Below are 25933 nucleotides of genomic sequence, written 5' to 3' on the forward strand. Positions count from 1 at the left end.
GAACAGAAAGCCACCACTGGCAACTGCTATGCCTATGAGCAGGTGCTGATCACTATCCTACTGACAAAGATTTGTAATTCAGCTGTTGTTCCAGAGAGCCCTTTATGAACCAGAACTAATTTGCAGTTGGGACAATGCTTGCAGAATGCTTCATATATTGAATTTGGTTTGCTTTTTACCATACTGTGGGTTTTAGCCTTGTGACTTATTCTATCCTAAATCAAAAAGGATTCTAACATAAATCAAAAAGTAACTGAGAATCAGGTTTGTTAACTGGTACTAATGTGAAGGCTAGAACCTTCAGTTAAGGAAGTCACCCTATTCAGTGACCTAGAATAAACAAAAAGGTAGTATAGTATGAAAAGACCATCCCTTCTGAGTAAGCCATTTGACTGATGTCTGCTGAGAACAGGGAAAATAATTATTTGTCTTCTTCAGGTTTTTTGTTGCTATTGAAGATAAATGCTGCCAGAAGAAATATTTTCCTGGGCACCACTAGTGCTAGAACCCATTTGCTAGGTTTCTCTGGCTGCAGCCATTGTTTTTTGGAGAACATTGATCACTGCCTTTGCTGAGCAGGAGGAAGAGCACAACTACCTGAGCTGAGGAAATTTCTGTAAACTAGTAGTGAGGAAATTTCATAGAATCACAGAATAGTTTTAGTTGGAAAGAACACTAAAGGTCATTTACTTCCAGCCCCGTGCCATGAACAGGGACACCTTCCACTACACTAGCCTGCTCAGAGCCTCATCCAACCTGTCCTTGAACATTTCCAGGAACAGGGTATTCACAAATACTTAATCTGTTCAAGGAGGTAGGTGGTTTCATGAATGCCACCTAAGAAGTAGATGGGAGAAATTTTTATTTTAAATCTTTACTCATACACTTAATCACTTTGAAAAGAGATCCCTTACTTTGTAAATAATTTTGAAATTTCCTGCTTTCAGAATTAAAAACTAACATTTTCAAAATTTCCGTGGTGTAAAACTTATGTCCTAGACATTGGTCTAATGAATATGGAATGAAGGATATGTAATTTCATGAGTTTTCATTTTTCTCTGACCACATGCATTTTCATCAGGGATTTTCCTGGGTTATCCTGTCTGGTGCTGCATGTGTTACCCTTCTTATCAACAGTAATTAATGTTGTTATTATTATGTTAAAAGAAAGGGGGAAAAAAAAGGCTTCCCAGGAAGAGACAAGATGTTTTGGAAGGACAATGTGATCCCAGCTCCCAAAGACACGTGCATGTCTTGCTGATTGTCCTTAGAAACAGAATGTGTATGCATGAGCCTGAGAGAAAGGTATAGGGAAATAAATATGTTTTAGTGCTCTAACTTGGGAGTTTTGGTTGGCCTCCAGAGTCCTCAGTGGTAATGGATCTGTCAGACAGAGACACTTAAATTCAGGCTGCATCACAACTTCAAAAGTCTTTGAGGAGCCTTTCCCCACTGCAAGGCTCTCACTCATTTTATGGCATGCAGTTGCCATGTGTGATTCTGGGAAGGATAGAAGCAAGAAGACTTATGGGAAGAGAGCAGCCCTTAGCACAACCACCTCGTGGCTTTCAGGAGACCATTTTAAAGCAAGACTTGATGTCCATATAATATACCTTTACAATATAGATTTTTATATACATAACAGCCCCGGAGGCAGTTCAAAATCTGTGTGGCCCAGCTCTGAATTATTATTCTGCTTGTTTTGCTTATTAAGATTATACCTTAGTGACTAAACTCGTTATTATACAGTGCAGGCAAAACAGCTTATACTGTGTCAAAGCAGTGAGCACTTCCCTCGATATAAAAAGAAAATTAGTTTTGCAACACTGACCAAGACAACTAATGAACCACTCTTCTGCAACACTTGCAATTTGCAGAACCACAAACTATCACTGTTCCATGTAATGATCATTTGCTATACAGTGTACTTTAGGAAAAAAATTGCAAAAGAGTTAAGGCTTCACTTTCTCCATAGGAAAGGTAAAAGTTGGAAAAATAAATCATGTGAATTCTCTATGGTCCTTCTGTTGTTCATGTTTGTTCAGAATGACACTGGTGATTAATGAGTTTTTAGCATTAGCTATAAAGACACACAGCTAAGATGCAGCATTTGTTTGAATCTTCTGATGAAACGAGGCACCGTCTGCTTTTAGATTTGCCATCAAAATGTCTCCTCTGGACATAACTAGTCTAGATTTGGTTCCCTGTGCTGTTACCTGAGGTACTGATGGGTGCCATAGAAGGCATGAAAAAGCATACCACACATCATCGTAACAAGCTGACTAAAGATAGATAAGCATTAGATGAAGGAGCTTTTCAAACCTGATGCTTCCCAAGACACCCATTAACAGCTGAGACAGCAGAGATTTAATCTGATGTAAAGCAATTGGACAGGAATTGACTGTGTCTGTGTGTCTGTGTGTGCATGTGCAGCACTATGAGATGCCACAAACTTCTATTTTATAACTCAGCCATAAACATTTGCTCCAGGCAAAACACAGCACACAGTGTTCCATCCAGGGAGCAATTTTTGTTTAAACAAATTAAAAAATATCAGTTTGCTCTTTTTAGCTTCATGAGAGCCAATATTTCCTGTTCCCCTCTTCTACCATCCAACCACACCACTCTGCATGTGACTCAGTAGGGATTTGATTTATTGGAATTAATTTGCCAAATTATTAGTACAGAAAACAGAGTAATATCTTTGCAATTCTATTTTGGTGGATGTGTAGTTGGTAGAACTGAGAAAGACATAATGTGAGGTCAGGATACCTGCCTGTGACAGTGCAGTTTCCTAAGACAGTGTGATCTCCTCCTTGCTTGTCCCTGCACTGATAGGCACAGCTTAATTACTGCTGTAGAAATTCTCCCCTGGTCCAGGAAATGTCATGGTAGTGAGTTGACCCCAACAACATTTTAATTTCATCTCCTCACATTTACAAACTTTTCTGGATTTGCCATGCCAGCATATTTGAATTTGCTAACTCTGGAGGAGCAGAATTACCTCAGGACCTTACTTTTTACTGCCTTTTCTTTAAATGTTGGGTACAAAACAAATTGCATTCCAGCAAGAAAAGGGGGAAGCTCTGTATTGCAAGCCTGGAAACAGAATGATCACAGAAGCTCCCTAAACACAGAAAACTAAACACAGAAAATACAGGCCTGGGAACCCCCTGACGCTGGTCCTCTGGTCCTTGTGGTAGCTGAGATGTGGCACTAAAAAGATGAAAGCCACCTCTGTGCTACAGAACTCCCCAGTCCTGACTTCTAAAATGAGATGCTGAGGCTCCACTGGAGCTGGCAATCTGGATCACTAATCCGTTTTTTCCTATGTGAGGTGAGCAACATGGGTAAGGACAAGCAGATCAGCAATTAGCAGTGTACTGATCAGTAATTGGCAATTCTGATTGGATTTGAATCAGACTGACATGGAATAGGGTGGGAAGCCAGATGCAAAAAAGGTTGAAATTTTCCCGCTTCAAAAGGAGAAAGAGGGGAGCAAGGGTCACTGACAGTGTGATCCTCTGTCCTGCAGGGGCCACTGAGGGCCATGTCCTTTTCAGCTCAGAGCTCTGTGGTTCATTGAGGGATGAGGCTGTTCTCTGTGTCGTTGTATTTGTGGGATATTCAGAATACCTTAGCATCAGTTTTCACCTCAGCAAGGATGCTGGCTCATGCAGATTTCTGAACATAGACTTCTGTAAAGCTGATGATTGGAAATCTGTTGAATCTCAATCACTATCCTCAATCACACCCCTTTTACTATCATTCCTTTTCTAGTTTGAAACATCTCCAAAATATGTAGGGTAAAATATGGTTTGTGAGTCTCACATAAGTATTAAAGCCAGGGATGCTCCTTACAGAGTTTGTGATACCTCCTTCCTGTGAGAGGACCTGGTTTCATCAGCAATAACCCCAGCAAAAGGAACAGCTCCTGTCTGCAGCACACCTTCCCACCACGCCCTGCCAGAGTGCTTCATGTGAAAGGGAACTTTCTGTGCCCTTCTCTTTATCTTATCCTTCTCTGCCTTGCATTGTGTGGGAAAGTGAGCGTGAGGACCTGTATTGCTGTTGGACCTCATGGACACAGCATTGCTAAAATAAACCTTAAATTGCTGTGAAGCCTGCAAACACTGATACAGATGATGGACAGGAAACTTCAGTGAAATTCCCTTTGTTTGTTATAGTATTTGAATTTTTGCTGATCTTAATCGGTTTCATAGTCTGACTGCAACTAGAAAGGGATTATTTCTTTTGCTCTGGAATTAAAGGATGAGTGTATTTGTTCAGAGGCTAGACGAGACCAAATTAGAACATGCTACTGGGGCATAATAAATTCACAGTAATTGTAAGCTAGTGTTCCTTAATTCTTCAGACACCATAATTTGTAAATATTCTGATCCTTTTCATAGTTAGCTCATTTGTGCTTTTGTCCTTATTGAATCAACTGTTGTCTTTTCCTTCTCGCTGTCTACTGAGGGAAACCCCTTTTAAATCTTTTTGCTTTAATTCCATTAATTGGCGTATTGTCTGGTCTTATGTTTCCCCTCCTGGGCCTTGAACTTATGCTCCTTCAGTTCTTAAACTCCTTAGCTATATTTCTTCAGCTTTGACTGACAACTTGCTTGATCAGAGTACAAAGCATGTGCTTTCTTATCTTTTACTTCCAGGCTAATGTTTAACAATGTAGTCAGTTTATCAGTCAATTTATTAAGCCAGGGTGAGAGTTCTCTGTTCTGAAGTCATCACAAAAATCAATAATAATCAATTCACTTATTCCAGGGTACATTAAATTATTATTAACTATAATAATTAAAAATAAATAATTTAAAGTTCCTCTGGCCTTTACTGATTTATGGATAGTTCTTCCTTTGCCCTTTGCTGGAAACTTGCACATTTTGAATCTCTTTCAGAGACATTAATGAAGACAGCAACTAAATCATACAGAATTTTCAGTAGGAAAGACCAGAAGGTGAAAGTTTTGCTTTCAGCATTATTACTTCCTCCCTTTCGTTAGCAGAAGAATTAGAATGCAGCATGTATGCAACATGAAGGAGAACAAAATAGTTTCGCTGAAGCATTATTGCAATAGCAGAAAGAAAGGGTTGAAAAACATAGACCTAGTGTTACTCCTACTCAATACATTTTATGGTTATAATAAACTGAATTAATAATACACTGGAAACTTTTTTTTAAACAGCACACACAAACCCCATGTAATATCTTTACAGTAAGTTACTCACAGGAATTGTGTCAAGTTATAGTCTTGAGTAAATCTTCTATGCCATCAACCAAACTGAAAGAAAAACAGGACAGAAAGACATTTAAGGTAGTGATGAGTTTAAGTAAGAGCAGAATGATTGTATCATTCCAAAATGTGTCCAACCTGGTCTCCCTTATATAACATGTCCCTGATCTTTACCAGAATATAAGGTGCTGTTTTCAAGGGGGAGAAGAACTAGTTCCATAAAAACTTTTCTCAAGGCCCAGAAAGATGTGAAAACCAGCAATGTTCTAAATATTGTAATGTTTTCCTTTGTATCTACTCCTTGCTACAGAGCATGACAAGTGCTTATTTATATATATATATATATATGTGATGAAGCAACAGCTGTGTAGGTTTTCAAGAATCCAGCCCAGTGAGAACTGGTCCCTTCATGACTCCCAGCAATACTGACCTCTCATTTAATCGACAAAGACCATATTCATATTTTTTCTCAGGCAAAATCTCATTCAATCCAAAGCCTGAGGAAAGGATGACTCGAAATCCAAGAGAACTGCTGGCAGTGTAAATTGCTGGACAACTGAACAACTTCAAAGGGGATTTTGCTATTATAAGAATTCAGCATATGGCCCATGCATTCAAACAGAATGGAAAAGAAATTGTGTATGTCACTGTGTTTCACTTCAGAGGTGTTTAGCTGCTAGAAGTGGCATAAGACCCTCCTGACTTAGCCTGTGCATTTGTTTATTCATAGTACCCAAATGAAAATAGCAAGATTAGAAAGAGCAGAACCCTGGAAAGCTCAGCGTTGTCAAAATTTCTGCATTTAACTTGGATCTCATAATGACACAACCTAAATAGATGATCACAAGTGGTGTTGCTTAGCCTTAGATGAGGAGGAAAGGACCATAACATGTTCTTTTCAGCTGCCACTCTTCTTACCTAATCTTCTGATAATACTGATTCTTTTTATCTATGCCCTTGGGCATATAGGATATTACCAGTAGTAAATGAGAGAGCCCTCCAAGCTGCAGAAATTAATCTAGTTTCTGCTCCAGAACTGCTTCAAGATGAGAGTACCTACTAAAAATGTAGTTTGAATATTTTAGGGATGTTGTTGTTAATATGGTCAGCAGTTACCTTAAATACTTCTGATGAGACTCATCATAAAACTTGTTCAAGTTTTTGATCTGCACTCCCCCTTCTGAAGGATGTCTGAATTTCAGTGCTCTGCTCTATACAAACCTTCTCATTTCCAATCTGAATACATTCCTTGCCAGTTTATTATATTATCATATTATATATGATAATATCATATTATCACAGGGCTTGTGATAATATGATAGGTTAAGCAGGTTTTTTTTCCTTGTGATTTTAAAGACTTGATTTTATCATATGAATATTTGTATATGATGAACAGAGATGAGTGAGAAATTTGAACTGAAGTTTACTGTAAACATTCCCATGAAACCTGCACTTATAGACTTCTAAGGGAGAGTAAATGTTCCCTTACTGTTAAAGCCAGAATTTTGTTTTATACTAGGACATCTGTGAATTTTCAGCTTTCAGGTTTGTGAGATACCTAGCTCCATGTGTGCAGGTTGCAGATACCAGGTAATGCTGGACTCTTGCAAAGCAGTGTCTTAAGGTTTGAACTTTATTTTACCCAAATCTTCTGTGCTTTCTCCATGTTTCCCCTGCTGTGTTTTAAACCAGCAGGTCACTCACCAGGGGAGGAACAAAAGCTAAGCAGAGATTGGTGTGCAGGCAAGCAGTGACATTCCAGAGGGTGGATTTTCAGCATGCCAAGAAAAACAACACACAGCTTGCAACCATAGCCAAGCACAACACAATTTCACACATCTATTGGTATAGGCAATAAACACCTCCTGCAACAAACCTTTCCAAGATGGAGATCCATTTCAGGACATCTTACACTACTGTGCCATGATTTTAGCATATGTGTGCTGCCAGGAAGGCTAATAGAGGTATCATGCACATAAATCCCTTGATTTTCCTAAATACCAGCCCTCTCCCCATAAATTATTCAGTCAGTTACACTAATATTAGTGGCATATTTCAGCAAACAAGATATCCTCATATTGACATGAGCCACTAGATTGCACCTGTCATGGATTTGACTATTCCTAATTTTTTGATTGTCTTTACAACTATTGATTTGTGGAAATATTCTGTTATTAAAGTAACCAATATGGACATAGCAATTTTGTATGGCCCAGCTGCATTCCCTGGGAACTGAAGATTTCAGTCAGTTTGCTGGTGTCCATGAAACCAGATCCTTAAGTCAGTTAAACAAAATCAGCAGTGCAATTTATACCTAAAGATCAAACAAGAACAGATGCCACAGAAGATGCAGATGTCAGACACAAGGCTGCATCTACTCAAAACCAAAGGCCAAAATATCTACTGTTCAGAAGTCAGGTTCAGCTACTCTCACTTTATCTGTTTATTCACATCCCTATTAGAACATCTTAGTTTTATCTTTCTTTTTCCATTGCTCAGCCTCCCTTTGCAAGGCCCATGAGGATGGAACTTGATTAAGGCAATTTATGTAATTAGTTTAGTGTATGCTTATGCTTCAAACACAGTAGCCTGGAAAATGTATGTAATAATATTTGCAAAAATTGATCAATTTCTACTTATCCAAATCTTAGTAATTCTAATAACATTTCAAAATTTGGAGCACTAGTTCATATTTTTGCAAGTCTGGAGTTATATATAACTAACTTCTAAACATGCAATATCACATTTTATTGGAGAGCACCCTTAGATTCTAAAGAAGAAAAATTTGGAGGAGAGGCAAAATAGACAAAAAAGGCATAATAAAAAATCAAGTTTAGAAGGCATCCTAAAACACAGTTCCCTATTTTTTAAGCTTAACATCTGAAACAGGTAAAAGTTATTGCAATCTATATATTCTTTCCCGAGAAGAAATATTGGTGTTATTTAGAGGGTGCCCAAAACTTCAATCAAACTGAAATCTTTTTCTCAGCTGTTGTTGTTGTTACTGCTTCCTTCATGCTTTTCTTTCAGCTAAAAGTGTTCATGACAATTTTTAGGCTTCTCATGTGGAACAACTCTGGTATGAGCCAATAAAAAATCTGAAGCCTTCTTGAGAAAGAGTCCCAAACTTAAAAGTCTGAACAGGCCAATGCATGATAGATTATAATTGCTTTTGAGTAGACAGTGTTATGGCCTTACATCAAGCAACAGCTAATTACTAAGGGCATGAAAAGGGTGCTCTAACACTAACGTATATTAATCACATAAAGACTAATGTACACATTCCTAGATAAAAATGATATAACAATAAATTAGATTAATTTCCTTTTCATTGGCTGGTCAGTAAGTCTAGTTCTATGAAACTCTAATATATACTTATCTGCTGGAACATAATGCTATTTTACTATTTTATTAGTCATTGCCCTCACTGCATAAAGTCATCCTCCCTTTTAAAATGCCAGACCATAACAGATAATGTGTGATGTTGATAATAAAACCAATGAATACAAATAGGGGGTTGAAATTAATCTATTCTAGAAGTGTTACATTTTTGCTGCCAGTTTTGGTCATTAATGTTAAGGAAGAAAAAAGTATTGAATGAGAATGTCATAACCTTTACCAGTGTGTAGCAAAACACCACCAAGGCAAAAAATGTTCTTTGATCATCCTGTGGGGGCTGACAGACCCTGGATGATGATAAATAATTATGAGACATTTAGAGGTAATTTTTCAAATTCTATCTAATTTAGCACAATCTATAATACATAAGATTTAGAGCTAGTTCAGGCTGGTGCTTTCAATCAAAGACAAAACTTTTAAAGAAAATACTTTAGATAAACTAGGATCAATGCCCTTTGGGTAGAACAAAGACTAACGAGTAGTTAGCAGCTGGGTGACCACCCATCGAGCCAGGGATTGCTAATCAAAGCAGGGTCAAGGTGGTTGTTTTTAGATATGAGGCGTGAACTGTCAGGAATGACCATGAGCCCTGGCCACCAGGAGAATGAATCCCAGTCACCATGTGTGGATGTTCACTAGTGGAGTGTCCATTTGAGCACACAGATGGCTCAGCAGGTATTTGCCCACCCCCCAAAATGTGTTCATACAGCAGGGCAATTGCTCACCCTTCCTAAAAAGGATAATGTCACACAGGGAGTCCGGGTGCAGACCACAGTCCCAGTAATTTCTAACAGTGAAGTTCTCTAGAATGGTTACAGGATTTCAATATGCATTCTTGTGATGAGAGTCTAAGGACTTTGAAAATTCATGGCTTCCACAGCCCAAATTGGCAGAGACCAGAAAAACATGACTATTTATGGTCATGATTAAGTATCCCACCTGTAATAACTGCAGCCTTAGTGATGCTTAAAGGTAAGATTAGCAATGCTCAGGGACTTGAAATATAGGAGACCAATACTGTAAGGTGGTGCAAACCTTGAAAGTTTGCATTTCCCTTTTTTAGGACACTGCAGGATCAGGCCTTACCTCTCCCACAGACTTTAGGAAGAATCCACATTGCTCAGGGAGAATCCACAATATGGACTGCAGTAAAATCTGTGCCTGCTGGCCAAATCTGTTCCAGAAACCAACCCAAATTAACCATGTCAACAAAGCATTAGTAGAATAAAGCCAGTTCGAAGCCCAGGTGAGCATCCACAGTACTGTTTGGCTTGTGCTGGGTTCTGGGACCATTTCTGGTTGACAGTGACTTGGGAATGCTGCAGCATTTCATTGGAGGTTGTCAAGGTGCCTAGAGTTCCTGAAACTGGGCAAAATAAAATCCTGTGGAAAGTAAAGAGTAATTACCTCAGTCCAGAAACTTGTGAGGATAGTTACTCCCAATCTGATAGTGTTCTACTATGTGACAGGGCTATATGTACTCCATCATGAAAGAAGGAGATGCTTTTTTAAATCTAGATTTAGAGCAATTTACATAAGCTGAGTTTTAGAATGTGTGCATTCTTTACATTCTTACATTCTCTACTTTACAACTAAGGAGTAGCTTTTACAACTAAGGAATAACCATGGAATAACCCCCAACTGTGAAGGTAAGCAAGTTAATCTCAGTTTTAATGATCTGGGGACAGAGTTCTCTGGGAAGACATGTGCTCTAAAGCAAATGCTGATTTATGGATTTCTCTTTTATCTTTCCCTCTTGCCAAGCAATTTTAAATCATACTATGTAAAGAATCCTGGGTAAATGACCCCTTTTGAACAGGGAAAGTTAATAAATATTTTTTAAGTAGTGAAAGATGGTGGAAAAAAAAGCAAATTAAACTCTGATCTTTCAAAGAAAAGCCTTGGTATGTGTATATAAAGAAAAATATTGTAACTGTTCTCAATATATAGGAACCTTGTCACCAAGACAGAGATAAAAAAAATCCCTTATTTAATAACTGCCATTTATAATTCAGAGAGAATTGATTTACTGGTTGAAAAGAATTCTGCCAATCTAGAAGTTCCTGTAATATCTAAATCAATGTCTTTCAAGTCTGTGCAAGTAAAACAAAGCCCTATCAGTTGAACAGCAAAACAACTTTTCATATTAATCAGTAGGAACTTGATAAATCCCACTGATGTATAAAATTAGCACCTTTGCATATTTCCCAGATTTTGATTTCATTTTGGACACTTGGTCATGCATTATAAGTGCTGCCTGGCTGGCTGCAACTATTTCAGTTGAAATCCATTATTTCTGCGAGAATTATGTGCCTTGTTAGTGAAATGCGAGCTATTTCCACTCCAGCATCTGCACTGCAGTTGATCTATTATTAACACTGAGCTCATTAAAAAAAATGAAAGAATCTGATTTGTGTCTTTAGAGTGGGGGCTACTGAGGCTTTCTGCTGAAGCAAATAATCTGGCTGTGCTGCTTCCAGTTGACACAGCTGTCAGGAAAGCGTTGGCTGTCGCCGCACCGCGCAGGGATGCTCAGTTACGAGGGCCTTGTAGCCATATGTAAACAATAGCAGGCCGATGACAGGTTTATGACACTGGAGACAACATGTGCAGCTGTTAGCCACTGGGTTTTATGGCGCAAAACAAATGTTTGTCAACGCGCGGGTGTTTGGCATGAAGCCTCCATTGCAGCAGTGAGAAGGGGAGGATGGGTGGCTGACAAAATATTTATCCCCACCTGGCAGTGCTGACCCACGCTGTGCTGAGGAAGCGGCTGGTGGACTCCTTCTCACCTCCTCAAGGGGGTTCTTCAGGGGAAGCTGGGTTCCTGTCAGTCACATCCATGGGTTTTGTGGGCTAAAACACTGAAGGGTTTCACATTGGGAAACAGACAGCCATCATTCTCGGACAGGAATGCTCTGGTAGCAGCTGATTTGGGCCATGTCATATAATTGGCCCACTGACAGGAGAGCATTTCATATGGGTAGAATAAAACAGGTGGGTCAGAGTTTGGAAATTCTCACCAAAAAGGTCTGGAATGGGAGAGTACACAGAGGCCTGAAAGAAAGAGCTGAGTAGCAATGATTCCTTGGAGTGTTTCATCTTGTCCCACTTTTGTGTTATCAACCCTGAGCACTGATTGCTTTCTCATCCAGACTGCATGTTAGAACAGGTGGGGAAAATCAAGTGAAAGAATTTGGAAAAAAATGTCATTTCCTCTAATAAGCATCAGGGACTCATCAGCTACATCCCCAAAGAGTAACTATATTTTACAACTCATTGTGTTGTCAAACGCTGGTACTTGTTATACTTTAGCCTTTGGCACCTCAGCTAGCCAAGCCCTGTCAAGGTAAAATTTTGTCAGTGACACAAGCTTAAAGTTCTTCAAAACTTTTTGTCTCCCATGCCTTTTTCTGACAGAAGGATCCCAGCACAAGCTGGTTAGTATGTTGTTAGACACTAAGTCATGGTAAATTAGTAGGGAGTGCTAGTAAAGGAAATGGTCTGGGACCTGTTCCCTAGCCTTGCAGGCAATGCCACTCAGTAGTTAAATTCTCTTCCACTACAGTGCTTGGATTGCACAGACATCCAAGAGAATGGTCTCTGCTCTGTGCTATTCTCTCCCTAGACTGGCATTGACTAGGAGAGTGCTGGTTATCATTGGTCAAAAAGATGCACAAGGAGTATACAAAAAAATCAAGGGCATCACGGGCCAGGGCTTGCAGTTATGTCCTTGTTGTATTTAGTATACCAGTGTGGATGCAGCTTTAGCACAGACTGTAGTGTCAAACCCATTTTCATGAACTCTTCATTATATAGGACAAAGGGCTACTATGGTATACTGGAGTTCCCCTTTGCAATGAGGCAGATAAATCCTTGAATCTCAAGATACTTCATTGTAAAAGACTTTTATGATAAATACGAATGGTTACTTGCTCACCAAATAAAAAACCTGCAGAAAATAAAGTATCCAGGGAAGATACTTCAGGCTCCCATCTACAAATATTCTGGATATGTGAAAACTGATCACAAATACCTCCAGAACTATTTGTGAAAATTTTCCCCTTCTTCTTAGGGTGTTGTCTTGCTCATTGATATTTTTTTCCCTCACATCATTAGAAAGAAGCAATGTTTCTGAATGAAAAGCATACAAATTTCAAGAAAATTTGGGACGTGTGTTTTCCTTTCTTTGAGTTTTGAAGAGTGTGCTGAATTCAGAATGATATTTCCTCTTTTATTTGAAGTATCATCTTCTTCCAGCTAGATTCAACTTTCAGCCCTTGTTTTTTGATAAAAAAAAAATTGTTTATGCCTCAGAAGCAAATGAAAACAAACCTACAAACTTATTTAAAAGGTTTTTTTACCCCCTGAATTATTTTAAAGATAAGATTAAATCTCAGCATTCGGCTTTCAATAGTTGCAGTTTGAGAATAGAATATTCAGCAAGAAATGTTAATGTAAGCAAAATAATTACATTGCTATATGGCTGGGGGAAAATCATAAAGGGAATGATCTTGATTTGAGAGCTAAAGATCAGTAATTGTGCTGTATTTTATACTTAGCAGCATGTCCACATAACTGGGTAACACATTTGAGAGAATTATTCCATCACACGGCTTTTGGAAGAGCTGTTAGTTATTGCCTTCTAAGATCTTCATCATCTAACTTTAATTTTTGAAGTTTTTAACATCCTTGTCAATATTAGTATTTTTTTAGTGAGTGCTGGAAATAATGACTGTTTATGGCACATTCTACTTACAAAATGACCCCTTTTCTAACAAGATCATAGCATAGTCATCTATAAAAACTGCATAATCTTGCCACAAAAACCAGATGCAGCTGGAAAGAGAATTTCAATTTTGAGCAACGATTTGTATGTGTGGTGCGCAGTTCCATGAACAGTTTCCAGCCTTCCATAAGTGCTCTGCCTTTTAGCTCTGGATGAAGTTTTATAGCTACCATAATCTTCATCCTCTAATAGAAAACCCCCTGCAAACACAGATGGATGATAAGATTGATGGTGGTGCTCTCCCATATTCTCCCTCTCATCCTTTCCCTGCAAATACTGGGAGATGACACACCATGCCCACACAAAGCATGGGAGGGATTTGCTCCTGTTTTAACTCCATGTGTTATGTGGATGGACTGAGTATCCATGGGCAGTCCTGGTGCCCAATGACATACATAATATGAGGTCAGAGTTATGAGACCTGAATGGTATAACTCTTGTGGTATTAGTGACTGATGATCAATAAAAACAACTAAAAAAAAAAAAAGGCAGAGTGAAAACATGAGTCAGGAACTATCAATATTCATATTCATCTGAAATCATAAATGGAAAGTCTGAGCCCATATGTATATAAAATAATATATAAATTAAGTCCCTTTACTTTTTCTCTGCCTATATGTTGACATTAGCCATGATCTTAAGTCTTTTTCTCCTATGTCTTATGCTTGTGGATTTGTTCACAGCATCACCATTTCTGTCATCTCTCTTCTGAGTCACAGCTCCCTATACCCTGAGCTGAAATTTCTAATCATTTCTTTATCACTTCTTGACTATTATTTGTGTTTTTGCAACCTGCTTAGACCTGCCTCACCAGGGAAAACTGTAGCTCTTTTCAATGGAGAGGGAGCTGACCCTCTTCTATTTTCACTGGAATATAAAAACTTAGCTCTGCCTGCAAAACTTGCCAAATAATTTGGAAAGAAAAAAATGAAGCAATGCAATTAGTTAGGCAGTATATATAGCCTTTTTGTGGTTTTCCTGTAAGGTTACAATAGCAGAAGCAGGAGAATTCAGCACAGTTCTGGCCAGCCTGGAGCAGGAACTGCTGAAGCAGTCAGTGCTCCTGTCTTCCTCCTGGTTGTGGTTGAGAGCCCGCTCCAAATGTTAGGTTGTAAAATTCAGTACATTCTAGAGAAATCTGTCATCCCATAACCCAGCAGAATCCCAAAATGTATCCCTGATACAGAAAGAATACTCTGGGGCAAGTAATTTTTGTGGTAGCTAGATTTCAACAAAATGGACAAGAATACAGGTGAGAAATGGGTGGGCATGGAAGGACTAGAAGACAGATGGCTCCAGACAACCCCAGGACAACCCCAGGACAAGCTAAGCTTTCTGATCAAAAGAGGATCTTGCGAGAGCTTGTACTGTCTGTCTTCAGCATGGAAAGACTGGATCAGGGAAAGGGGAACTGTGAGCTTATAAATTCCAGAAAGCCAGTGGTCTAAAATTTCCCACTGCAGTCCTCTCACAACGTGTGAGGAATGTAAGGAAGCATTTGTACCTCTTCTAAAAGAGGAAGAGAAGCTCTTGAACTTCCAGAAATCAAAGTTTGTGTGAGTTTACTGTCTTTTCTATAACATGAAGATAATTTTAACAACAGGGCCAACAAACAACCTTCTCGACAATGTGATGAACATTTCTGCAGTTTGCTGAAGACAATCAATAGTTTAGTGAAAGCCAGTCCCAACACATCAACATTTAGTGAATGCTTAATATTATTTTTCTAGCAATTTCCCTCACTTGGCACTGTTTTGATACTAGGGAGTAGAAATATTTCTGCAGTTGCAGATTAGTGTTCCACCTCACAAGCAACTGGCTGTTTCTTCTACCAAACTTACAGAGACACGTCCACTTCCCTCAGGATGAAAACCTATTTTTGTATGCCTTAGGAAATGGGAGCATATAAACCCATGATTCTCAAGACAGCCTATCTAAGTTATAACCTTATCTAACTTACAGATGTGGCGTCTTTCATATATAGTAACAGGAGCTTTTATGCAACATAGCAAGAAAGTATATACAATTCATATTGTATTTTTTTCTTATATATCCATGTCTGATTTTTTTTCTTCCCCAGAAAGAAAGCTTTTGCAAATCTTTTTGTTAGCCTTATACAGAAGATTGTCTTTTCCCATGGAAAATTTGTATGTCTATCAAATAAGATGTGCTGTCAATGCAGTCATATTATTGCTAGGTTCTTGAAATAGAGAAAACCTTTTAAATAGGGAGAAGAAGCCTCTTGAAATGAATTAAAGCTGTGAAGTCCAAAGTATTTGCAGAGCTCTAGTAATCTGCCAGTTTTCCTCTAAGAGATTTGATAGCAGAAGGTTATGAAATCAACAGTGCAGACAAGGAGATTTGCACCATGGCCTGCCTTGCAATTTGCACCTCTGAAAAAGCAATATTCTTTTTTTCTTTTCCTGATTCCTTTTAATCAACATGTCTCATTCCCCTTCATGGCTGGCACTTCTGCAAGAATTTTCATTCAAATGTGCTAAAAAGTAACATGACCTCCTAACAAACCTCTTCACACACACACACACACACACACATGCATTTCCCTGAAAGAAATCAACTATTTAAAATTAATTTGTTCTCTGTTTGGGAATGGACTGGTTTGCTAATCTAAACATGAGAGTAAAGATAATTTTTGACTACTGATATAGGTACCTGCTCTTGCATTGGTTAAAGCAGAAACATTTAAATATCATTATTTTAAATCAGCAAGCTGAAATCCACAGTTTAAATAGCTGATTTTTATCTCGTTTTGCATAAACCTTTTTTGCAAAGAAAATGTTGATTCCTTTTGCTACCATACATTGTAACCTACTCACTCAGTTTTTTTTAAACAAATTATGTAGAGCACATCTCAGACCTTCTAGAGTCAGGGAAAGGCTGAAAAATTATTCTGTGACCATGCTTGAGATGCATGAGCAGTAGAGAATCTCTGTGAGTTCCTTCAGTCCCTATTCTTTGCACCCACCTGGTGGCAGCATCCCTAGGAAAGCAAGATGCTTGGACAAGGTTGACGCTGCCAGTGTTTCATTTGCCTCCCAGGCTGCTCCTGAGAAATCAGTAGGAAACAGAGCAAAGAGGAATGGGCTGTGAGCCAGCAGAGCTGTCCTGGTGGGCTGCACAAAACCTGTGGAGCACAAGTTGAACCCTCCTGACTAAAACTTTGAAACAATAAATGGTGTTTATTCTTATTCTCTGTCTCCATTGTTTCTATCATAGATGCCCACGTGTCACTGCTTAATTACCAGGTGCTAGATCCTTTCTTACTTATGATTTGGACCAAGCTGTACATGGATAGCAATGCTATTTGCATAAAGAAAGATAAAACTACCTAAAATGTGCTGAGAACATGTTTTAAATGGAGGAAAAGGCCCTTACATTAAAACCAGCCGACTTTTTAAAGAAGGGGAACAATATCTACCAGTGAATTGAACAGCAGTGGTTCTTTCTGGTCACGATCTCACTAAGCTTTCAGAAGTGGTGGTAGATCTCCTCCTCCTCCCCTCCCATATTTTTTGAAAGGTCTGAGAGGAGTATAAGCCTCTTTGCTTTTTCAACTCCCAGCTGGTTTCTCAGGTTTGAATTAAATAGTCACTGAATGGAACTAAGAGAATGCAGTGAAACGAAAAAATCATCCTCTGTCCTGCAAGATGCTAGTGCTGTCAAAAGCCAGTTTAGCACTTCAGCACACTCTGGTTCCAGGTTCTTAGTTGTACAAGCCATGTGTATAATGCTTGGACTGTTTTTGACAGCAAGTTGAGATTTCTGCAGGGTTTTATTTCCTGTAGATACTATCAGCTATGAGACTATGAGACATTGTCATTTCTTGCCGTGTTTTCATAGTTCATTGTACGTAGCCTTGCTTTTAAGACAGGCAAAGCTAAACTTCCAAAAATATGAATTTTATTTTGCATTGGTTGTCTTCTTTTCCAAATCTGCCTTTCAAACTATTGACACTTGCTTAACAAAAAAGGCCAGCATCCAAGTTGGAACTGCAAGGGACTGTAAAGCTGAGACACATAAACAAGTTGCAGGCACACAGTTTGCATCTGAAAGCAAGACTGGTTGCATCTGTAGGCTGCATTTCCTCACTTAATTAATGCCTTCACAGGCAGCACTAAGTAACTTGTGTACAGCTCCATGATAAAGTATCTATGTAATGCTGGATGGCTGTTGGAAAATCAGTATGATCTCTTACCACATTTTGCAGATTTAGTGACTTTAGTTCCTGCTCACTGTAGATAGGCAGTAAATATGCCCTCAGTCTGCTGCCAAGCATCTGTATAGACTTAAACATCTGTAGAGCAGGAGCTTAAATGGATTGTCTAATATAGTGAACAGCAGGGTACATAATTACCCTTTATTTACTTGTAACAAATCAGTTACTACAAAGAATTGTATTTTCTCCACTGAAAAAATGCTGCATCAATTAAATTGGAAACTGCACTTGTATTAATTCTGTCAATGAGCAGTATAATTTCAAAGTGGACAGGGTGAGTATAAGGGCACAGAAAATAGATTTTTTTCTTTTGAAGGGTTGGCAGTAGTACACCAAGTCTTTGCAGTAATTCCAAAGAGGTATTGATTTTGGAGCCAAATAGAACCTTTGCATTCATTTGGTTTGACCTCTCATACAACAGAGGGTTTTGCACAGCAAATTCTCCAACAAACCCCCTAGCTTTTTTACTCTGTTTTTTAAAGACCTTTAAAAAAAGTCCTGAAGTAATGAGGGAACTGCAATCTGCAAGTTCAACCCATGCTGTAAAACAGATGTGAACAGAGTGAATTTAGTACTACTGGCACAGATTTATCTGAGTCCCACATTTAGGGTCTGCCAGAGCTTCTACCTTTATTCCGTCAGTAAGAAAAATCCTTTCCCTTTCCATTAGCACTGGAGTAAAAAGACAGTGCCACATTTAAGGTTCATTTGTTCTTGGGCAGTGTGTATGAGTAGTGCCAGATGAAGTATGCAGAATGCAACATCCCCACTAAGGTTCTGGAGTGATCTAGATTGATCCAACAATCCATGTTTGTGTTTGAAAAGAGAACAAAGGAGAAGCAGAAAATGTGACTAATGCTCTGTAACACTGCCCCTCACCTGAATGCACTGAGAGCATGAAACAATAGCTCTAAAGAATAAAATGTCTTGCACACAATTCTGTTAAAATATGTGACCCTTTACTCCCTTGTTTAGACTGGGCCTTCCCTTTCTGTCCCTACCCTTCCCATTCAAGGTAGGAAGAGGACTTGGAGATATTTTGTGTCAAGGTGTGTCTGCCTTGCTTTCATTCACACCTGGACTTTTTAAACTGAGGAAATGTGAAGTTATATGAAGCAAAATTAACCAATGAAACATTATTCACAGGCTCTTTCACCCATCTGCTCAGCTCAGAAACAATCTTATTTCTCCATGAAATATTAAAGTTTGGAGTGACTGAACTTGGAAGGAGGGGACTATCTAATGGGGTATCCAAGCAGGTAATCCTGCTGCAACCTGTCCTACCTAAAGGACTCCAGGGTGGTGCTGAGGGTACTGCACTGCCTGGGGTTTGCCTGAGCTTTCCTATGGCTGAAGAAAACCAAAACCACCTGCAGTCAGAAGTGTTTTTCTTTCATGCCTTTGACATGCATCCCCAGTGGTGTCCTAACAAACAGCTAGAAACACTAACAATAGAATGAATAATCTTACACTGAAGCTCTGAATGTCCTTTTAGATGTAATACTGAAAAATCACTTTCTTGCTCATTACAGAAGATTTTATTATGTATATTTTAGTGTCGCTGTTGAGCCGCTAGCAGAGAAGAAGACCCGGATTCTCAGCGTGGCATAGAAAAAAGAGCTTTATTATTTTGATTCCAACCTATATAGACTTTTCAGAGGTCACCCAGATTGGTCAGTCAGAAACCTCCCCCTAGGCCTGATTGGCCAGGCCTGAACTGTCCAAATCTCGAGACACTGTTTTAATAACATCCAAACTTTATCTTTATTTATAAAACACAGGAAAAAGTTCTCATGGCAAAGACCTGTGCTAGCCACATTTTAGCTCTGTAGAATACCCAATGGTCCAAGGACATTTAAAAATCATTAAAAGAATTATCTGATGAAATAGCTTTGTAGTTAAGTCTTGCATTTCAAGTAAAGTGTCTGTGTCAACTGCAGTCATGTTGAGGGAAACAACTTCTTTTACAAGATACACATGGACCTCAAGAGAGTATTTACAGTACTGGAAACTACATGATGGTATTTCAGTGTCCCACAATATTTGATATCTTTGATCCTTTGATCTGTTTTGAATCTACTGCAGAAGAGATGACAAATTATTGAAAGCATGAGATCTTAGGCACATCTGTAAAATCTGACTGTGTGCACCTGTCATACATAAAATGCATCTTTTTGGGTTCCAGTTGGCATTTGAACATGAAAAATGGGCATCTTTGCATTCTGAGCAGCTTGTGAACCCAGTTGTAGTTATCAATTTTGCATGCACGTAGGCTCTTTAAGTACTAAATGAAACATGGTATTCAATAGGGATGAGCAGTTAAATGTCTACACTTCTGAGAAAACCTAATAAATAACGTGTCTTGTGTTCAGAAGATGTCAAAAAATGTTTAATTCCAGAAATATAATTTGGTATTCAGCTGGAATATTTTTATACTAAATTGCATATGTATTAAAAATAGCGTTACTAAATCATAATTTAATTCCTATGTTCTAACTATGACTACTAAAGTGTCCATATGTCACCTGTCATACTGGATTTTTAATTCCTGTTCTTTTCTTGATCCTTAAATTATATGGCTTTTACATTCTCCAGCTCCCAAATGCAGTCCTTCTGTTCAAGCTACAGAGAATCATATTTTTAGGGCTGGAAATGGCTGGTTCACTTCTTCCCAGCAGTTAAGATGGCAGTTCCTATCCATGCATATGTCTTAAACCAGGAAGTGCATGGTCATATCACTGCAACACACACCTCCTCAACTACTGGTCCAAGCTGTCAAAAGTACATGTCAAATTTAAAAATGTAAAGCCAGCAGGGATGGCTATTAATGCTGCTGAACAACTACTGCATCATACTTCTCTACTGCTGGGGGAAACCCTCTGTCACCAGCAATTAGATTAGAAAAGTGCAGCTCAGTTTTTAAATTCCAACTTTCTTCCTTCTTCTAACCTTGTCAGAAGGCAGGTTCTGGGTAAGAAGGACCTACTGCAATTGTGATACAATGATTTTGAAAATCTTAGCAATTGAAAACAAGCAAGCAAATGGAGAAAGACTTCCTTATGTTATTTTTAGGTGCCATTTTGAACAAAATGTCAACAATTTTGGTGTCAACAGTTCTGTGACATCTGTCATACCAATCTCATGAGACATATTCTGCTGCTTTAAGTCCCCCAAGTATGGGTTCGTTCTCTGACAATATATCTGTTCAAAACCAGAGGCAGCAAAATGTGACAAAAATCTAATGATTTCATTATTAAAAATCTTCTTTTAGAAAATGAAAATGTTTTATTGTGATAGATGAATATTTCTGGTATGGTGAAATAAGAGAAGAGATGAATGGACATGATACAAATAATACTTTTCAGGGTACATAATTTTTAAGAGGAGGATAATTTAGTAATCAAATCTACAAACCTTGCTTATGTCATTGCTGTTGCTCTGCGTTAGCAGATGAAGAGGCAGTAAAGAAACAGTACTTTCAGTTTAGCAGATGTATACCTATCTTGCAGGATGGGAGCACATTGCACTCTAGAAAACAAGTTGCTGACATATGCACACATACCTATATGCATACACACACACACACATGAGTGACCCCTATTTACTGTATAAAGAAATAGTTGTATGAAATACAACATTCAGAAGCATGCTGTGTATCCACCTCCTTAACCAGAGGAATGGGTTACACCAGCTCCATGCATGCACGGGGCCAAGGTGAGCAGAGGCTACCAGCAGAGTAGCAGAGTACCAGCAGAGACTCCGCAGGAGTACAGAAGAGATATGGGGCAGGTAAATTCCTTACTAGTGTACCAGAAGACCTTCTGTTTAAATATAGAGCTGCATTTTATGATTTATTGAAATGGTCCCTGTTTTTAACAGTTACTGTTTTATCAAACCCTGCTGTCCTGAGGGCTCCTGATGATGTCAATGAGAGTTTTGTGTAAACAGGGATTTTGGGATATGGCTCATAATAGAAAAGATGATTGATGTAAGTAAGAATACAGAAGCATTGATCGGTTGATCTGTCCAAAACCAGTCTGACACAGGTCCAGTTGGCAGAGAGCAATGTGAGGAAAAAAAATATGGGCATTTATCTCCTGGGACTTACAAGCTTGCCATGTGAACCAACAGACTGCATAACATCCTAATGTACTTGGCCAGCACAGCAGCCAGTAAGATTACCATTCATAGACTTTGAAATGAAACACCCTTCACCCTGTTTATGCTTCATGCATGATTAAGTGCAAAGAAAGCAAGCCATATCTGTACGACAATCTGTCAGGGAGAGGAACCTCTTGCACAATGATAAACCAAACATCTAAACACATTTTCAGTGTAAAACCTCTTGTGTTGTTTATAAAGCATTACATGAAAACTGTGTTAAAAAGACATTAAGGCCGAAAAGTCAAGCTTCTCAAAGTCAGGAAATAATGGGATTCAGACTGCTTGTGAAACAAATATTTTGTTCTTTTGGTAATATTCATTATTACCCAGTAATTAGATATCTGAATGCTGTATCTTTGCATGGGACTCAGGCCTTCCTCAGACCAGAGCATCAATGGTGCTCAGTGAGTTTGAGTCTATTCAGTATCTAGATTTAGTCTCATTATTTGGTGAATTTTTATGTATTTACTCACATACCTATGTACCTGTGATTCAATGCCAATTCAGACTCCAGCATTCCTTATGTCATATAAGCATGGAAAAAAGCCAGATTGGAAGTGACCTCAGAAAGTCTCCCATCCAACTGAAAGAAGGGTCAGCTGTAAGACAAGATGTGGTTTCTCACAACCTCTCTGGGCAACTTGGTCCACTGCCTGGTTATCCTCTTTTGGAAAAAGGGGTTTCCTTAGATCCAGCCTCAATCTTTCCTGATTCCATTATCCCCATTGCCTTTTGCAACCTCCCCACAGGTGACTGGAGGGACTTCTGCTAGATGCTCCCAAAGCTGCTTCTTCTGCAGTCTGAGCCAGTCCTGCTGCCTCAGCTTCTCCTCACAGGTTGAGTGCTCAAGTCCCAGCTGGTGACCCTCTGTTGAACTCCCTCCACTTTATCAGTGTCTTTTCTGCACTGGGCAGGATGGGGCAGAGAAGGTCACAGTACTCTAAAAGTAGTGCAATGAGTGTTGAGTAGAGATGCACAATCACTTCCCTGAATCTAGTGCCTGTGCTCTTGTTAATACAACCCAAGGTACTTTTGGCTTTCTTTGCAGGCAGTGCACACTGCTGGCTCATCCTTAGCCCCATGTTCCCCAAGATCTTCAGGTCCTTTCCTGCAGAGATGCTCCCCAGGCTGTCAGTCCCTAGACTGTTATTTCACACGGTTTTTTTCTTCACAGGTGCAGAGCTGTGCATTTGTCCTTGCTGAATTTCATAAGATTCCTGTCAGTCTATTTAGGTCCCTGTGGATGGCAGCTCTGCCCTCAAGTGTATCAAGCAGACCCTTGCAATCTGCTGTGACCTACAAACATGATAAGAGTACACTCCATCATCTAATATAAAACATCAATAAAGATAACATGATGGTCTCCAGGACAGATTCCTACTCCAGTAGGTAGTTACAGGTACACCAGCAGAGCAAACCTGTTAGAGCCTGCCTCATGTGACCCATCATCTAATAATTTTTTTAATCCATCCAGTTGTGAACCCAGCCAGACCATAATGTCCTGTGAATGCTGCCATCCTCACCTTCAAAGCAAACGGATTCTGGGTGAAGGCATTTGCCACTGCTGGAAGAGTCTCCCTCTATTGTGCATCCCTTATTACAAAACCCCATGTCCCCCAAAATGTCTCCTGCCTGTGGCTCACTTATGTCATGAACACTGGGGCTGCTGCACACTCCTGCCCCAGGGCCTCTCTCATAGCAAGAAAACAATACTCCTTTTTTTTTTTTTTTTTTAATTGTGATCCTGTGACCTGTGCACTGCATGCTCTTCAGTTCTTCTGATTATAGATGTGGGTATTTCAGCACAGGCTTTTCTGTGGAGCTCACTTCTGTCACATGCAAGTAGCAATGCTTTAATCTCTGTAGCCCATGGGAGAGGTAAGGCGGTGGATGTGGAATTGTTCTGATGTGGAATTGTCTCTGCTGATTTCAAGTTACATTTAAAATGTGTAAGTCCGGTAATTCACAGGATTTAGCTTTCCATAGCACATTATGCATTCAGACAACAAGTCTCAGAAGTTTTTAGTTGGGCCCAGGAATAGCCTTAGAGGCTAAATTTGTGCACCCAGGAACTGAGAAACACATATCAAGAATTATTCAAATATGCAGACATCTGCCTTTGGAGCTGTCTGTCAACCACCACCTCTCTCTACTGAATGCACAGAGGATTTAGGCTCTGAATTTTGGACAAGTTTTGGAAGTTTGACTTCAGACCCCCTAGTAAATTATAGTTATCCAAGGGAGCACTGAAAGCTACACAAGTTGTGTTGCTGCAGTCTCATCCTCTCTCGAAAGGGGCCACCTTGTTTCTGCCACACATCAGCAGGCATCTTACAGGTAAGAGCTTCAAGTATTCCTACCTAATTCGCTGAACACAATTCACCCATTCATTGACCAGAGCAGAGACCTTGGACTATAAAGTTTGTCTATTACACATATCATCAGGCAGCTGAAGACATGCATGTATATATAGACTTTCTGACTTTTCATCAAATCTGATGTTTCCTGAAAGTATTTGACTTTGGAAACCTCAGTATAAATCCTTTCAATAGACTCAAACACTTGCTTGTTTTCCTGGATAATTATGTATGAAACAACAATTAAAGAGCCACCACTTTTTCTCTTACTCTGGAGATGGGCTCTGCGTGTCTGTGTGTGTGTGTGTGCAGATGTAACCCAGTTTAGGCTCCTCTACATGCTGAACTTAAGGTCAAAAAACGCTACTTCAAGATGGCTTTCAGCATAATTGATCATCTGATGTGAGGCAACCAGATGACAGAAGACTCAGATCTTTCTCAAAGCCTACATTATACAACAACAAAGAGAGCCACACGTCTGAGGTCAACAGAAAGGCTATCAATTATACAGAAAGATAAAGGAGGGAGTTCTGGGTGGGATAGAAAGAAATAAGGAAACAGAAATTCGTTCAGAGTTTTCAGATAAAGAAGAAATGAAAAGCAGCATAACTGAATTTAATTACATGCTTCAAGATTGAATAGGAAACACGGGTCTCAAATGAGCCAGATTCCAGGAGGATCTTCTATGTGCCTGAAGGTAGTTGGTTCAGAATAAAGTACTTGCAAAAAAGCATCTGATTGAAAATTCAGGCAGAATTCTTGAATTTCACCCATATAATAAATATCCCTCTCAATAACAGTGTTGTTATGTACTCTTTAGAAATGTTTAATTGGCCCGGGTAACCTGTGTCCATCCCTGAAGAAAAATTTACATACTTGAAGCAGCTAGGAATTTATTGAGAAAGCCAGACAAGGATAAGCATGTTAGGGCAAAATTAAATTAGGACTGTGAAAGTGTAAGCTTCTTCTGACTACAGGCTAAAGAGTGTTGCAGAAAATTTTCATGCTTATAGATTTCTTTTAAGAGTGGCTCGTGATGGATCTTGTCTTGAAAAAAAAATTTTGAACCAATCTACAGCTCTCTACAAGCTGACACCACAGTTAGCTTAACATATCCCCACTCCTTTCTAAAATGAGCAGCTGTTAAGCTACAGAACAGAGTAGAAAACAACCTATCTGTACTAGGCACTCCAGCTACCAGTGAAACAGGAGGAAAAACAAATCACACATTACTAACAGCAGATTAAATTAATTGAACTGTAGTGACAAGTGGCATACAACAAAAGGTTTATGAACTGAAGGGAGGCCAAGAATTCTCTGTTTTTACAGATTGCTGCAGACTGGCCATGTCAGCAATGCTAACAGACAGAAACGTCAGCAGCATGAACCCATTAACAATACTGTATTTAGAAATGATGAAGTGCACACTCGTAATTTAGTTCTGTACTCTGACTGCAGTACTACAAAGGCTGGAGTGGTTTGGGTTTTCAGGCTTGCAGCAGTATCCTCAGATCACCTCTTCCACAGAAATTACCATATTTATCAATGGTTCCATCCTGAGCAATAGCTTTCAGGACTCCCGTCACATTGCTTTTGAAAGAGCAGAAACACACCACCAGGGAATAGGACTGGCTGTGAAAACTGTGACAGCACATTTCTATCCCTGGAGTTCTGGCAAAATAAAAGTGCTTGGTGGAAATGGTTCAATTTTGACTATGATTGAGTGGCTAAGTAATTGT

This window comes from Lichenostomus cassidix, chromosome 2, assembly GCF_008360975.1.
Source record: "Lichenostomus cassidix isolate B80296 chromosome 2, HeHo_3.0, whole genome shotgun sequence".
Lineage (NCBI taxonomy): Eukaryota > Metazoa > Chordata > Aves > Passeriformes > Meliphagidae > Lichenostomus > Lichenostomus cassidix.